Here is a 15,882-nt window from a genome sequence, read left to right as displayed (position 1 = left end):
CAGCTGGCACGGGGTAATGGCTTCTTCAAGAACCTTCCTAGCACTGTGATTTGTACTTCCACCACTACTATAATTAGCTAACCTTTATTGACCGTTTCCTCTTTCACCCAGATGTCAGCTGGGATATGCTCACTCTCTGAGATCAAATTAGCTGGAACCCACAGTCCAGGCCCCATGCAAGCCCACATTTCTGCAGATTTTTTAAAAATTAAATTTACTTATTTTTTTATTGAAGGATAATTGCTTTACAGAATTTTGTTGTTTTCTGTCAAACCTCAACATGAATCAGCCATAGGTATACATATATCCCCCTCCCTTTTGAATCTCCCTCCCATCCCCCTCCACATATCACCCCTCTAGGTTGATACAGAGCCCCTGTTTGAGTTTCCTGAGCCATACAGCAAATTCCCATTGGTTATCTATTTTACATATGGCAATGTAAGTTTCCATGTTACTCTTTCCATATATCTCACCCTCTCCTCCCCTCTCCCCATGTCCATAAGTCTATTCTCTATGTTTCTCCATTGCTGCCCTGAAAATAAATTCTTCAGTACCATTTTTCTAGATTCCATATACGATATTTATTTTTCTCATTCTGACTCACTTCACTCTGTATAAAAGGTTCTAGGTTCATCCACCCAATTAGAACAGACTCAAATGCATTCCTTTTTATGGCTGAGTAATATTCCATTGTGTATATATACCACAACTTCTTTATCCATTCATCTGTCGATGGACATCTAGGTTGCTTCCATGTTCTAGCTATTTTAAATAGTGCTGCAATGAACAGTGGGATACATGTATCTTTTTCAATTTTTCTGCAGATTTTTATATGAGGAAGAAATTCAACATAGGCTTTAGGGTCCCATTGCCTCTCTATCATGGCTTGTCATCTTAGACTTGTAACTCAATTCTTTCTCTAGTTCTTCATAAAACATCTCAGACCAAATATTTGAGATGATATATAATGATACTGAGGATATATTGTTTTAATTTTTAGGATTGCTTATTTCACATCACCCAGCACAGTACTACCAATCTGAAAAAACATATCAATGTAGTGAATAATATTTGAGACATGAATTATTCATATTCATACTTGAGATATGAATTATTTCCTTACATTTCCTTTCACCATCATCTTTCCTCCCACTACTCAAGCAGCTGTAGTACCTTTCACTTAAAAGGAGGTCAGATAAAAATTAGACCTCAAAAGCCCTTGAATAGCAGAGAGCTGAGCCGAGAGCCACAATACCTGGAGAAAAATGATTTCTCAATTCCAAAAACAGAGCTTTAATTATCAACATCCAAAGCCCGAGGGAGAAAAACATAAAGTTTACCCTCAAACAATATATGGTGAAGAGAAGGATGAAGAGTCCATATTCAGCCACACAGAAAGAGGATGAAAGACTTTTCCTGCCGTGGGAAAGAACTTCAAAGGGGAGCAAAGAGGCAGAGGGTGAGTCTGTGAGTGTTTGATGCTTCACTTCCCGCCTAGGCTGAGTCCAGTGGTGAAGACAACTGGAAATCCAAGATGGGTTTAGAGAACCCGAGGCGGGAAAGGACTAGCTCTTCCCTCTCAAAGCAAAGCCTGGGAAGCCTGCAAGTCTCTTAGAGAAAGTAGCAGCAGCAAAATCTGAGAGATGCCCAGACAGCTGGCCCAAGGGCAGCCTCAGGGGCTGCCAGGGTTTCATGGAGACAGAGACAGAGAAGTACGACAGCCCCTGAGAGCGGGGTGAGGATGACACCCAGGCCAGGGGGCATGAAGGAATCTGGGATCTCCACCCCAGTGAGCAGGACCCAGAGTGGCCTGCATGGAACAGATCATCAGGAGGGTTATTGGGAGATCAGTGGTCCCTTGAGCACAAGCAGGTACATCCAGAGGCAGATGGGAGAGGGTGAAGCTCAGCATCATTTCAGAGACGGACACAGGCTGACTGAGGACCCAGCATCCTCTTCTGGCCTGGATGATTGTTAAAGTCTCTTCATTCTGGAACTCAGGTCACTGCCTGGGCAGAAAGGAGGAAAAGAGTTGAGGAAGCATAGGCAATGAGTGAGGGCAAAATCTCAGGCGGCACTAGTGGTAAAGAACCTGCCTGCCAATGTAGGAGACATAAGAGACGTGGGTTCGATCCCTGGGCCGGGAAGATCCCCTGGAGGAGGGCATGACAACCCCCACTCCAGTATTCTTGCCTGGGAAATCCCATGGACAGAGGAATCTGGTGGACTACAGTCCATAGGGTTGCAAAGAGTTGGACATGACTGAAGCAACTTAGTATGCAGGAAATGATTGAATCATTGATCACCACCATCTATGGAATTTTACCCTAACTGAGCTAACCCTGAATCAGATTATTTTTGTCACTGTTCATTAAAAAAAAAAAAAAGGACAGACAAAATTTAGTTCTTATAGAGAAATGAAGTTTCAATTTTGCATACCTGTGCAATATATAGGGAAGGTTAATAAAATTTTTACTTAAAACTTCAGGCATTCCTGCTGTTGAAGTGCCAGTGCATTCACACCAGGGGTTCTCACTGGCCCTTCAACCAGCCTTACTTCTTACTTCTGGTTTTCTCGCTTACATTCACTTCTCTACTCCTTTACACCCAGTTTGCCTTGGGAATTCCAAGTTCTGCAGGGTGCAGAGCAAGTCAACTTGCTCTGCAAGTCAAACTATTGGAGTTTCAGCATCAGTCCTTCCAATGAATATTCAGGACTGATTTCCTTTAGGATGGACTGGTTGGATCGCCTTGTTATCCACCCTCACAAGAGTCTTCTCCAACACCACAGTTCAAAATCATCAATTCTTTGGCACTCAGCTTTCTTTATAGTCCAACTCTCACATCCATACATGACTACATACAAAGCCATAGCTTTGACTAGATGGACCTTTGTTGACAAAGTCTAGGGCAACACAAAGAATCTTCCTATGGAACAAAATCTGTCCCTAGAAGTCACTTGGGTGATGAATGGCATCTTCCTCCTTTACAACTATGTTGTACATGACTGAAGCAGCTCAGCACACATGCAGGGAGAAACACTGGGCTGGATGAAGACTCAAGATTGCCAAGAGAAATATCAATAACCTCAGATACGCAGGTAACACTACCCTTATGGCAGAAAGCAAAGAAGAACTAAAGGCCTCTTGCTGAAAGTGAAAGAGGAGACTGAAAAAGTTGGCTTAAAGCTCAACATTCAGAAAACTAAGTTCATGGCATCTGGTCCTATCACTTCATGGCAAATAGATGGGGAACCATTGGAAACAGTGACAGACTTCATTTTTGGGGGCTCCAAACTCACTGCAGATGGTGATTGCAGCCATGAAATTAAAAGACTCCTTGGAAGAAAAGTTATGACCAACCTAGACAACACATTAAAAACCAGAGACATTACTTTGCCACAAAGGTCCATCTAGTCAAAGCTATGGTTTTTCCAGTAGTCATGTATGGATGTGAGAGTTGGACTATAAAGAAAACTGAGTGCCAAAGAATTGATGCTTTTGAACTGTGGTGTTGGAGAAGACTCTCGAGAGGGTTGACAGCAAGGCGATCCAACCAGTCTATCCTAAAGGAAATCAGTGCTGAATATTCATTGGAAGGACTGATGCTGAAACTCCAGTACTTTGACCACCTGATGTGAAGAACTGACTCACTGGAAAAGACCCTGACACTGGGAAAAATTGATGGCTGGAGAAGGGGACGACTGAGGGTGAGATGGTTGGATGGCATCACCAACTCAAAAGACATGAGCTTGAGTAATGGACAGGGAGGCCTGGCATGCTGCAGTCCATGGGGTTGCAAACTGATGCATCAGTAATGTGCTAGTTGCCTTTTGTACCTTGCCTCTCAATAACCCAAACAAGAAAGCTGAAGGAGGCTCAGAAGGAAAATAGAAAGAGACAGAGGTCAGAAATTGAGTGGGTAATATTCGGACACTGTCTCCCTATTCTGAAATCCTACACTGTTAGCCATTGTACTGCAAATATTCCTAGTCCTTGCTTAGGTACTTGGTTAACATCCCTGAGGATGAAGTCTTGATCATACCATTTCTTCCAAAGCCTTGGATTCCATCCAGCCTGCTTAGCCTGATTTACTGGTTAACGAAACAGCTGATGGCTGTGGACTCAGTGTCCCCAGCCAGGAAGCTCATTGTTTGCCTTCTCACTTTGGCAACTTGCTCAGTGGTACCGTCAGCCTTACTGCCTCTGAGGCCTGGGGGAGTCTTTTAATTCCCTTCTGATGAGAACAGTCATCTCCTGCTCTGAGTTTCAACTGAAATTTGATAGTGAATATTTCCTGTGCATCTCTCTGGGAGCAGTAGCTAATGGGTGATATTACTGTTTAATCTTTTTATGTCGCCCCCTGTGGACTACCAGCATCACCCAGAACAGGGTTCTTGCAGCCTCCTTGGAGGAAAAATGATTCCAAAAGGGAGTGGGTTTATGCTGATTCCCAGCCAATGTTCTCACCAAATAGAGGCGGGAGGAGAGTTGTGTAAATGTACGGAATCTTGCAAATTAGTTGGCCCTAGGCTGAAAAATGGAGAAAGCAATAGCATCCCACTCCAGTACTCTTGCCTGGAAAATCCCAAGGATGGAGGAGGCTGGTAGGCTGTAGTCCATGGGGTCGCTGAGGGTCGGACACGACTGAGCGACTTCACTTTCACTTTTCACTTTCATGCATTGAAGAAGGAAATGGCAACCCACTCCAGTGTTCTTGCCTGGAGAATCTCAGGGACGGGGGAGCCTGGTGGGCTGCCATCTATAGGGTTGCACAGAGTTGGACACGACTGAAGTGACACAGTAGCAGCAGCAGCAGCAGGCTGGAAAAATTGTATGTTCAGAAATGCCTAACAACTCATGAAAAGTAGACACTTCAAATATTTTCTCATTTCTAAGAAGACTGAAAAATAGAACACATTGCATTTAACCTTGGCAATCTAATGATCATTACAAATTTATCTATTTCAAGGTTATTTCACTCTGAAAAATTAAGTTTTGACTTTTTGAAAAAAATCTTAGAAAAAAATCTTTCATGAGTTAATACACTGTGCTGTGATAACAGTCAAGTAGATTAACCTCAAACCCAACTTGATTAATTTCTGTTTTAAAAACTCTTATCAATTCTAACATAAAATAAAAATTAAATTAAAAAAAAAAAACCCTATTTACCCCAGGTAGGCAAGCTTTTTTAATAATCAAAAATCAGTGTAATTCACCATAGTATTAGACTGAAAAAAAAAAACCCTCTCTTTTAAAAAAATTAATTTTATTAGTTTATTTGTTGGCTGTGTTGGGTCTTCACTGCTGTGCAGGCCTTTCTCTAGTTGTGGTGACTGGGGCCCACTCTCCAGTTTCAGCGCAGGCTTCTCACTGTGGTAGCTTCTCTTGTTGCTGAGCACCGGCTCCAGGGCATGCGGGCTTCAGTATTTGCGGCTCCCTGGCTCTAGAGCACAAGCCAAACAGTTGTGACCCACAGGTTTAGTTGCTCCTTGACACATGGGATCTTCCCAGGTCATGGATCAAACTTGTGTCTCCTGCATGGGCAGGCAGATTCTTTACCACTATGCCACCCTCAGATCAGATCAGATCGGATCCGTCACTCAGTCATGTACGACTCTTTGCGACCCCATTAATTGCAGCATGCCAGGCCTCCCTGTCCATCGCCAACTCTCACAGTTCATTCAGACTCACGTCCATCGAGTCGGTGATGCCATCCAGCCATCTCATCCTCTGTCGTCCCCTTCTCCTCCTGCCCCCAATCCCTCCCAGCATCAGAGTCTTTTCCAATGAGTCAACTCTTCACACGCGGTGGCCAAAGTACTGGAGTTTCAGCTTCAGCATCATTCCTTCCAAAGAAATCCCAGGGCTGATCTCCTTCAGAATGGACTGGTTGGATCTCCTTGCAGTCCAAGGGACTCTCAAGAGTCTTCTCCAACACCACAGTTCAAAAGCATCAATTCTTCGGCACTCAGCCTTCTTCACAGTCCAACTGTGAAGTCCATACATGACCACAGGAAAAACCATAGCCTTGACTAGACGAACCTTTGTTGGCAAAGTAATGTCTCTGCTTTTGAATATGCTATCTAGGTTGGTCATAACTTTCCTTCCAAGGAGTAAGCGTCTTTTAATTTCATGGCTGCAGTCACCATCTGCAGTGATTTTGGGGCCCAGAAAAATTAAGTCTGACACTGTTTCCACTGTTTCCCCATCTATTTCCCATGAAGTGGTGGGACCGGATGCCATGATCTTCGTTTTCTGAATGTTGAGCTTTAAGCCAACTTTTTCACTCTCCTCTTTCACTTTCATCAAGAGGCTTTTGAGTTCCTCTTCACTTTCTGCCATAAGGATGGTGTCATCTGCATATCTGAGGTTATCGATATTTCTCCCGGCAATCTTAATTCCAGCTTGTGTTTCTTCCAGTCCAGCGTTTCTCATGATGTACTCTGCATATAAGTTAAATAAACAGGGTGACAATATACAGCCTTGATGTATTCCTTTTCCTATTTGGAACCAGTCTGTTGTTCCATGTCCAGTTCTAACTGTTGCTTCCTGACCTGCATACAGATTTCTCAAGAGGCAGGTCAGGTGGTCTGGTATTCCCATCTCTTTCAGAATTTTCCACAGTTTATTGTGATCCACACAGTCAAAGGCTTTGGCATAGTCAATAAAGCAGAAATAGATGCTTTTCTGGAACTCTCTTGCTTTTTCTGTGATCCAGTGGATGTTGGCAATTTGATCTCTGGTTCCTCTGCCTTTTCTAAAACCAGCTTGAACATCTGGAAGTTCATGGTTCACATATTGCTGAAGCCTGGCTTGGAGAATTTTGAGCATTACTTTACTAGCGTGTGAGATGAGTGCAATTGTGCAGTAGTTTGAGCATTCTTTGGCATTGCCTTTCTTTGGGATTGGAATGAAAACTGACCTTTTCCAGTCCTGTGGCCACTGCTGAGTTTTCCAAATTTGCTGGCATATTGAGTGCAGCACTTTCACAGCATCATCTTTCAGAATTTGGAATAGCTCAACTGGAATTCCATCACCTCCACTAGCTTTGTTCATAGTGATGCTTTCTAAGGCCCACTTGACTTCACATTCCAGGATGTCTGGCTCTAGGTCAGTGATCACACCATCGTGATTATCTGGGTCGTGAAGATCTTTTTTTGTACAGTTCTTCTGTGTATTCTTGCCATCTCTTCTTAATATCTTCTGCTTCTGTTATGTCCATACCATTTCTGTCCTTATCGAGCTCATCTTTGCATGAAATGTTCCCTTGGTATCTCTAATTTTCTTGAAGAGATCTCTAGTCTTTCCCATTCTGTTGTTTTCCTCTATTTCTTTGCATTGATCGCTGAAGAAGGCTTTCTTATCTCTTCTTGCTATTCTTTGGAACTCTGCATTCGGATGTTTATATCTTTCCTTTTCACCTTTGCTTTTCGCTTCTCTTCTTTTCCCAGCTATTTGTAAGGCCTCCCCAGACAGCCATTTTGCTTTTTTTTGGCTATAAGCCCTGAAGAAAACCTTTGAATATCATCTCAGTAGATACAGAAAAATCATTTGACAAAATCCAACATCCATTTCTGATTAAAAAAAAAAAAACTCTCAGCAAACTGGAAATGGACTGGAACTTATTCATTTGATAAAGGGCATCTACAAAAACTATAGCTAATGTCATACTCAGTGATGAAAGATTGAAAGTTTTCTCCCAAAGGTCAGAAGCAAGTCAAGGATATAACTATCCTTATTACAGTAAGCATTTCACAGTATAGACAGGGAGCAAATCATCACACTGAACCCCTTAAACTTATACAATGTTATATATTAATTATATTTCAGTAAAACTGGAAAAAATTGTAAATTAAAATGGGCAAAAATTTTGAATAGGCACTTCAAAGAAGATACATGAACAGCAAATAAGCACATAAAAGTTTGCTCAAAATAATTAGTCAATGCGGAAATGCAAATTAAGACATAGTAAGATACCAGCTCACACCTATAAAAATGGCTAAAATTCAAAAGATTAACCATATCACATGTTGGCAAAGATGTTCAGCAACTAGAATTCTAACACACTGCTATTGGGAATGTAAAATGGTGCAAACGCTTTGGAAAACAGTGTGGTAATCTCGTAAATAGTTAAACATATACCTTCCATTTGACTCAGCCATTCCACCCTGTTAGGGAATTTTAAATGGAGGAAGTCTTGTTCAGGCTTCAGAAGCAGGAAAGCAGGCTTCTGACCCCAATTCCGTGCCTTCATGCAAGCGTAGCAAGTCAGGCAGCACTTTAGAAGAGAAAGGGAGTAGGTCTTAGAATTCTTGAGCTCCTAGAGGTCTGTCCAGTCTCCCAGGGGCTAATAAAATCCTGCAACTCACAAGGTGAAACAAACAGCATTGTAAAAGTTAAAAAAAACCCTGCATTTTTGCTTACAAACTGATGACGATACCAGCTTTCAGCCTGGGATTATAAGCCTGAGTGCCCCAAACTGCAATTTGAAGTCTGTCATGGTGTGGACACGTTGCTCAGGACATTTCCCGATTGGAACTCCACATTGCTGTTAATCAGGGACTTCCCAGGGCTGTTTAACTCTGAATGTTGTTCAGCCCAATTTGGTGATGTATATGCTGTTACTTTTCTCTATTGTTTTTACTTCTCTTCTCTTAATGACTGTATATTGTAATTAAGTCAAATAATCCTCTATTAAATATCAAATTTGTTTGTTGTGTGTGATGAAAGCGGTTTCTTTTGTTAAAGAATCCTTCGAATCTAAAACATAAGTAAAACTTTCAGGAAAACACACTTGTAGGTATTTAACCAAAAGAAACAAAAGAATGTGTCTATACAAAGATTGGTACATGAATGCTCCTAGCATGCTTATTTATAACAGGCAAAAACTAGAAATAACTCAAATGTCCATTGCCAGGTGAGTGGATATAGAAATTGTAACATAACCATACAATTGAATACTATTCAGCAATTTTTAAAAAATGAGCTATTTTCTCATACAACATGTGTGAATGTCAAAATACTTATGCTAAATGAAAGAAGCCAGACTCTCACCCACCCACACACATACGCATAAAGACTAGACACTGTATAATTCTATTTATATAAAACTCGAGAAAATACAAATTAATTTATAATGACAGAAAGCAGAACAGTGGTTGTCTGGGGACTGGGAAGGGGGTTAGCTGGAGGAGAGTAGAGAGAAAAAGAGTCAGAGATGACAAAGGGCACAAGGAAACTATGGGTAATGATTCACTCTCGATTGTGGAGAAGTTTCCATATGTGTCAAAACCCATCAAGCTGTAGAACTAGTCAATTACAATGACCTTAGTCCTAGTCAATTACAGCTCAGTGAAGCTGTTACACAAAATCCCTTTTAAACTATTTTAATTTATTCAATTATGGAAAATCTGCCTTTTCCTATATCCTATATTTTCAAATTAAAAGAGTTAAGTTACTTTTGGAAATGCTTCAAGCGGTCATTTTATAAGGGCATTGACACATTTGAATGGGATGACTGAAAATGTAAAACGGTACAGTGAGAGCTCTCAAAGGCAAATCTGTGTCAGCAAAAGGTCCCAAATGTTTCAGCATGACCAGGTGCCAGGAAGCGTGCTATAGGTGAAACATGCAAAGGCTTTGTCTTTAGGGACTCAGGCAATTTGGACGCTAAAGAAATATTGGGCTCCTACGGAGAAGGCAATGGCACCCCACTCCAGTACTCTTGCCTGGAAAATCCCATGGACGGAGGAGCCTGGTGGGCTGCAGTCCATGGGGTCACTAAGAGTCGGACACGACTGAGTGACTTCACTTTCACTTTTCACTTTCATGCATTGCAGAAGGAAATGGCAACCCACTCCAGTGTTCTTGCCTGGAGAATCCCAGGGACGGGGGAGCCTCGTGGGCTGCCATCTATGGGGTCGCACAGAGTCAGACATGACTGAAGCGACTTAGCAAGGAAAAGCCAACCTAGGAGAATCCATGACTTGCAGGTTGGACTGTCGAATTGGAGAAATATAGGCACTGACTGACCGCAGAAGCATGCTCCCTGTCTTCCAGGGCTTGATTGCACTCCTCAGCCAGCCCTCACCCGCCCAGGCAAATAATAAAGGATTCTCTTGGACAAAGTATATTCTCCTTTGCTCTTCTTTCTCACTCTCTGGAAAGCAACCACAAAGCCCTGGTCTGGGGTATGAAAATCTGCACAGAGATCCCTGGTGTTCCTCGTCCCCTAAAAAGCCCAGAAGCACAAAGGGGACCAGAGTTATCCAAGTGTATGCTCTTGATCTGATTTTTCTGTTTCTGCCACTTTCAGAAAGATTCAATGTGTTATTGGCAATAACACTGTATTTATAAACTTCAAAGTTACTAAGAGACTAAGTCTTAATTTCTTTTACCACACACACACACACAAGTGATCATTGTGTCACGTGATTGAAGTGTGAACTGAGGCTAGGGATGCAACACAGAAATGTATCAAATCAGCACTGTTGTACCCCTCAAACTTACACAATGTTGTACCTCAACTGTATATCCACAAGAAAGAAAAAGATTCCATGGGAAAGCTGTGCTGACCATGGTGGCAGTGGGAAGAGCCACTGTGTACCTGTGTACCTGTACTTAGCAGTTCGTGCGTGCTAAGTCACTACAGCCGTGTCCAACTCTTTGCAACACCATGGACTGTAGCCCTGCCAGGGTCCCCTGTCCATGGCATTCTCCAGGCGAGAATACTGGAGCAGGTTGCCAAGCCCTCCTCCAGGGGATCTTCCCAACCCGGGGATCAAACCCACATCTCTTGTCTCTTGCATTGGCAGGTGGGTTCTTCACCACTAGCACCGCCTGGGAAGCCCCAGGAGCAAATAACTTTGGCTCCAACTACAGATGTGCAAAATGGTGGCTTCAGCAAAGCAAATCAACGATGAAGATGAGTTGAGGGAACGTTCTATTCCAGTAGGAGATGGAGATGAATGAATACTGACTGCTCACTGGAGACTCTAGGGTCCAGCCACAAAGGACTCAGCTGTCGCACCAGGATGGGACAATTAACAATAGCCACTGAAGGGCATCCAACCAACCTCAGAAAACTGGAAGTCATCTAGATCCTAAGGAGAGAAAAGTAAAAAAATCTCAAGTCTTTCTTTGTAACTGGCTCAGAATTCGCTTTTACCTGTTTAAGTTGTCCTAAATCTGTGATTTAGTTGTCCTAAACCTGTGATAAAATTCTGGATGTAAGTATCATAGTTTAAATCATTGTTGCACATAGACTGTCCTGCCACCATGGAAATAGTCTTCATTTGCACTTTCCAACCTGTTATCCACATGTGGCCACTGAATACTTGCAATGTGATGAATGTGAATGCTATTGAATTTTCAACTGTATTTAATTGTAATTTGTATATGAATAGTGATTTGTAGCTAATGGCTACAGTATTGAATTTTTTTCACCTATCCTGAAACAGTCTGCCTTTTAACTGATGGTAATGTTGTCCTGAGTGAATTTTAAGAAACAAGTTAAATTGCTACAAAGAAAAAACACCAATATTTTTGTATTCCATATTTGAGAGCATCTCAAAACTGGTACATTTGTTCTTATTCCTGTTGTGTTTTGGGGTTTTGTGACTACTAAGAGAAAATTTTAGAAAAGACACATAGCTGTTTCTTTTCTTTTTAAAGGAAAAGCCATTAATTTCATTACATTAGAGAGTAGTTTCAACTTTTACATAGGTGAGCAAGAAAGTTATAGCAGATATATGTTATTTTGTTACTCAGTATTAATTTACATTTGTGCTGGTAACAGAACAATGGTTTGTTTTTCTGTCAATAGAACAATCGTTTTTTGTTTTTGTTTTTTTTATCAGTGCCACCCAAACCTATCCACCTCTTTCATTCTGTCCCATCACTTAAACACAGGGAGGAGTAGAAATTTTCTCATCATCCAATCAGAGCCAACCAAGTGAAATGAGATTTTTGTAAGGACTGTAGAGAAAAGACAGCTCATGTCAGCAAGACTGCTGGGAAATAAGCATAATGTGAACCTGGAGGGTCCATGTGAGGCCTGAGGGAATCACCAACAAAAATGCAGTCAGGACCCAGAATTCTTCATTTGTAGAAATAAGCAACTCACGTATAAGGGTTGAGATCTTTACATTTTACTGATTGTGGATTTACTGTCAGCCTTCCTGACAAAGCTGGAAAAAGACACGGGGTCTATGTTAGTTCATTTCACTTGGTGGCTGCCTGGTAAATGGTGAATTAACCAATTATTCAAATCACCAAATATTTACTGAACTCAATTCTGTAAAGGTGCCAAAAGAAAAGCTCCCTGTCCTCAAGGAGCAATGAACCCTGTTGAGGAAGTTAGACACAAATATCTGCTCATGCTGAGAGTTGACAACACAAGATTCAGGATCATAAAGAAAGAGCAAGCACAGGGTTAATTGCCAGTTAAGTGATGGGTAATAGGCAATGAAGAATTTCTGAGCAGAAAACAACTATTCAAGCAGAGATGATCAAATGGACATTTTACAGGGGAGATGGTTTGAATTTGATCTTAAAAGATGCTTAAGCAGGCTTCTCTAGTGGTCCAGTGGTTAAGAATCCTCCTGCCAATGCAGGGGACGTGGGTTCATTTCCTGGTCCAGGAAGATCTCACATGCCAAGGGGCACCTAAGCCTGTGTGCCACAACTACTGAAGCCTATGCACAGCAACGAAGACCTAGCACAGCCAAACATAATTAAAATTTTAAAAGTTTTTAAAGGTGGCTAAGCTTTGGGTTGAGAAGGGGATGACAGAAGATGAGATGGACATGAGTTTGAGCAAGCTCCGGGAGTTGGTGATGGATAGGGAGGCCTGGCATGCTGCAGTCCATGGGGTCACAAAGAGTTAGACATGACTGAGTGACTGAACTGAACTGAAGCTTTGGGTGGATGAAAGTGTGAATGAAGCATACTCTGAAAGGCATGAGAACAGGGAAATGCAGAAGTTTCCTATCTGAGAGTACAGGGGGAATTAGGATGAAATTGCTTATGTCAGAGCCATCAGTAGTCTTTAATTATGAATCTCAGAGAAGCAAAACATCTCAGGTATTCTTCAGGACTTAGAATACTAAAATTTTTAAAAATAGATACACTTCAAGTTTTAAAAGATCAGAAAAAAAAATTTTTTTTCTGATTTCCATTACTTGTAAAACTATATTCTCAGGGACTATCATTTGGAAAAGTAATCATCTTTTCCTATTGCTTAAGTTTAAACTAAGTCCCTGTGGTTTTGCATTAAATTTCAATTATTTAAATAAACAACAGACTCATTTCTCTCCTCGTGAATGTAAGTGTTCATGGTAATTTTCAATGGGATGTGTGAGAAAAATTCCATATCTTTGGCTTTGACAACCTAATTTATTTTTTCAATTTCTATGTTTTTCATTGAGATTATGTACCACATGGGAAATAGTTTTCTCTGTCTCTTTCATTTCTCAACAGCCTATCAGGTTTCCAGGTTTTTTCTCTCATCCCAGTAACCTGAGGTCCAGTTTTAGTTTCTGAAGTCCACAAGGAACCTTGATTCAGAGCAGTGCTGCCCAGAACTTGGGCCCTGGTTCCCTGTATATGTGCCTGTCTGGACATGACAGAAAACTGGTTCTTAGAAGTCGATTGCCTAGTTGTAAAATACATACTTTTCTGTCTAAGAATGAGACCAGGACAAAAACCTTTCCATTTGCAGAGGGAGTCTAATAAAAGAAAAATGAAAACCAAAAAAAAAAAAAGTATCTGTAATTGGGAAGGAAAATTGTCATCTTCTTTCCTTTCCAAACAGTGCTGGAGGCATATGTCAATATGTACTAAGAACAGAAAAATGTCTCTTTTTTTTTCCTTTTTCTTTTTTAATCCATGTAGTTAGTGTGAGACAGCTGCAAATCCTCACTTTCATGGAAACAATCCCACACCCTTATTCACCCTCAAGCTCTTTTTTCCAACTCAGATCGGATTCTTTTCCCTTTCATAGACTCATAAAATGTTGAACCTCAGGGATCATTTAGTCTTATTTTATAAACGGAATGAACAGATGAGGATGATACTGGAAAACCATGGGAGAATTTACCCACGTATCCTATCTTCTGCCCTTGTACTCTTAAACAAGTTCAACATACTTCAGCAACATTCAGCTTTCTTAAAAGATCTGCTGGTTTTAAAACTCCAAGTCTTGGCACAGGCAGTTCCCTTGCCTAGAATGACCAGCTCTTCCCTCATCAGAAACACACCTGCTCATTCTCCAAGACCCAACTCGAAGGTCAGCTCATCCTCAGAGCCTTTCCCAGTTCTTTGAGGCGATTGCTGTCTTATGACTCCCGTGTTTTCTTAGAGTGCCCGGCACTTAGGGAGACATGGCCCTTGTCATGGTATAATACAATAACCTTTTACATATTCTGACATTCACTGGACCATGAGTGACTTAGTTTCAGCTTTTCATTTCTACATATGCATTCCCTAGGATGGTACTTGCCACAGAAATAAGATAACTAATAGCTGATGACTGAATGATTGGCCAGAACTTGTGTACAACTTCCCTCATGTCTAATAGATGGGTTACATTATTATGAGGTCTGATTATTATCTAAACTGAAATCATTACTTTGAATAATGAGCCCCATACCTTTTGGATAATTAACTAAATTAGCGTGATTGCTTGTTTTGGAACTTCTTTGATATATTTGTTGAATAAATTATTAACCACAACCTACTATTCACTAACTGTTTATTAAATTCAAGAAGTATAGGGTCTTTTAGACTTATCCCTAGAAAAACTGAATCACTGGACTCAGTAAATGTAAAATAAAATTAGAGTTTGGTTACTTTTGCCTTTTTGTAAGAAATTTCTTTGTCCTCCATTAACTAGATATGATTAGGCTTCATAATCAAGTTTTGTAATTTATTACCCTCATGGGGAGTTTTCCTCCACTTGTAAGTTCTTTCCCTAACCCAAGTATTTTAGGGACTAGGAAGAATAGAGTTTAATACATATAATTTCTAAGATCTTACCAAATATAAGATGTAGGAAATTTTAATTAAAAAAAATTATTTTATATTGGAGTGTAGCCAATTAACAACATTGTGAGAGTTTTGGATGGACAGCAAAGGGACTCAGCCATACATATCCATGTATCCATTCTCCCCCGAACTCCCCTCCCATCCAGCCTGTCACATAATGTTGAGCAGAGTTCTCTGTACTGCACAGTAGGTCCTTGTTGGTTATCCATTTTAAGCGTAGCAGTGTGTACACATCCATCCCAAACTCCCTAGCTATCCTTTCCTCCCATGCTTCCTCCCTGGCAACCGTAAGTTTGTTCGCTAAGTCTGTAAGCCTAAAACTTAATTTTTTAAAAGTTATCTCTAACCTTATCTTCCAGTCCAGTGGTGAAATGGAAATTATTTACCCTGGGAACTCTGACTGCCTTACTGATGAATCATTCCTGCTGTGACATGAGGCCCCAACCCTGGGTTCCTGTGTATTCTCTCCATTGCCATCCCTGGTTTTATATGTTTATTTAAAATGAGCTAGATTGGTGCAAACATTTCAGCCCCTATCAAGAGGCCACTAACCTGTCTGAAAAGGGAGCTCATTAGGGGTGTTGAATAAATCTTTTGGATAAAAATCAAAGACTACATAAAACTTGGTATAAGCAAACTCTGTAAGCACACATGGAGCCAAAAATAAATGTTGTATATTGGCAAAGGCTCAGCATTCAGAAGTCAGGCTATGAAACTTCTGGTGTAAGTTTCCAACTTTCCCTGTAAACCAAAAATGTTAGTATTTGCAGTTTTTTATGGTTCTAACCATGTGCTCCTTACTGCAGAGAAATACTGAGATTTTAAAATGCTATTT

General features: G+C 40.9%; 1 long non-coding RNA gene across 1 annotated transcript; it reads left to right on the top strand.

Moving 5' to 3' along the window:
• Window positions 1-760: 760 nt before the first annotated feature.
• Window positions 761-13,765, top strand: LOC113884966. The gene is made up of 2 exons (XR_003509070.1): window positions 761-1,459; window positions 10,817-13,765. It is a non-coding gene; the product is annotated as an uncharacterized LOC113884966 (long non-coding RNA).
• Window positions 13,766-15,882: the final 2,117 nt, after the last annotated feature.

Source organism: Bos indicus x Bos taurus, chromosome 27 (assembly GCF_003369695.1).
Source record: "Bos indicus x Bos taurus breed Angus x Brahman F1 hybrid chromosome 27, Bos_hybrid_MaternalHap_v2.0, whole genome shotgun sequence".
Classification (NCBI taxonomy): domain Eukaryota; kingdom Metazoa; phylum Chordata; class Mammalia; order Artiodactyla; family Bovidae; genus Bos; species Bos indicus x Bos taurus.
The sequence above is the reverse complement of the archived record's forward strand: the minus strand, read 5'-3'. Positions and strand labels throughout refer to the sequence as shown.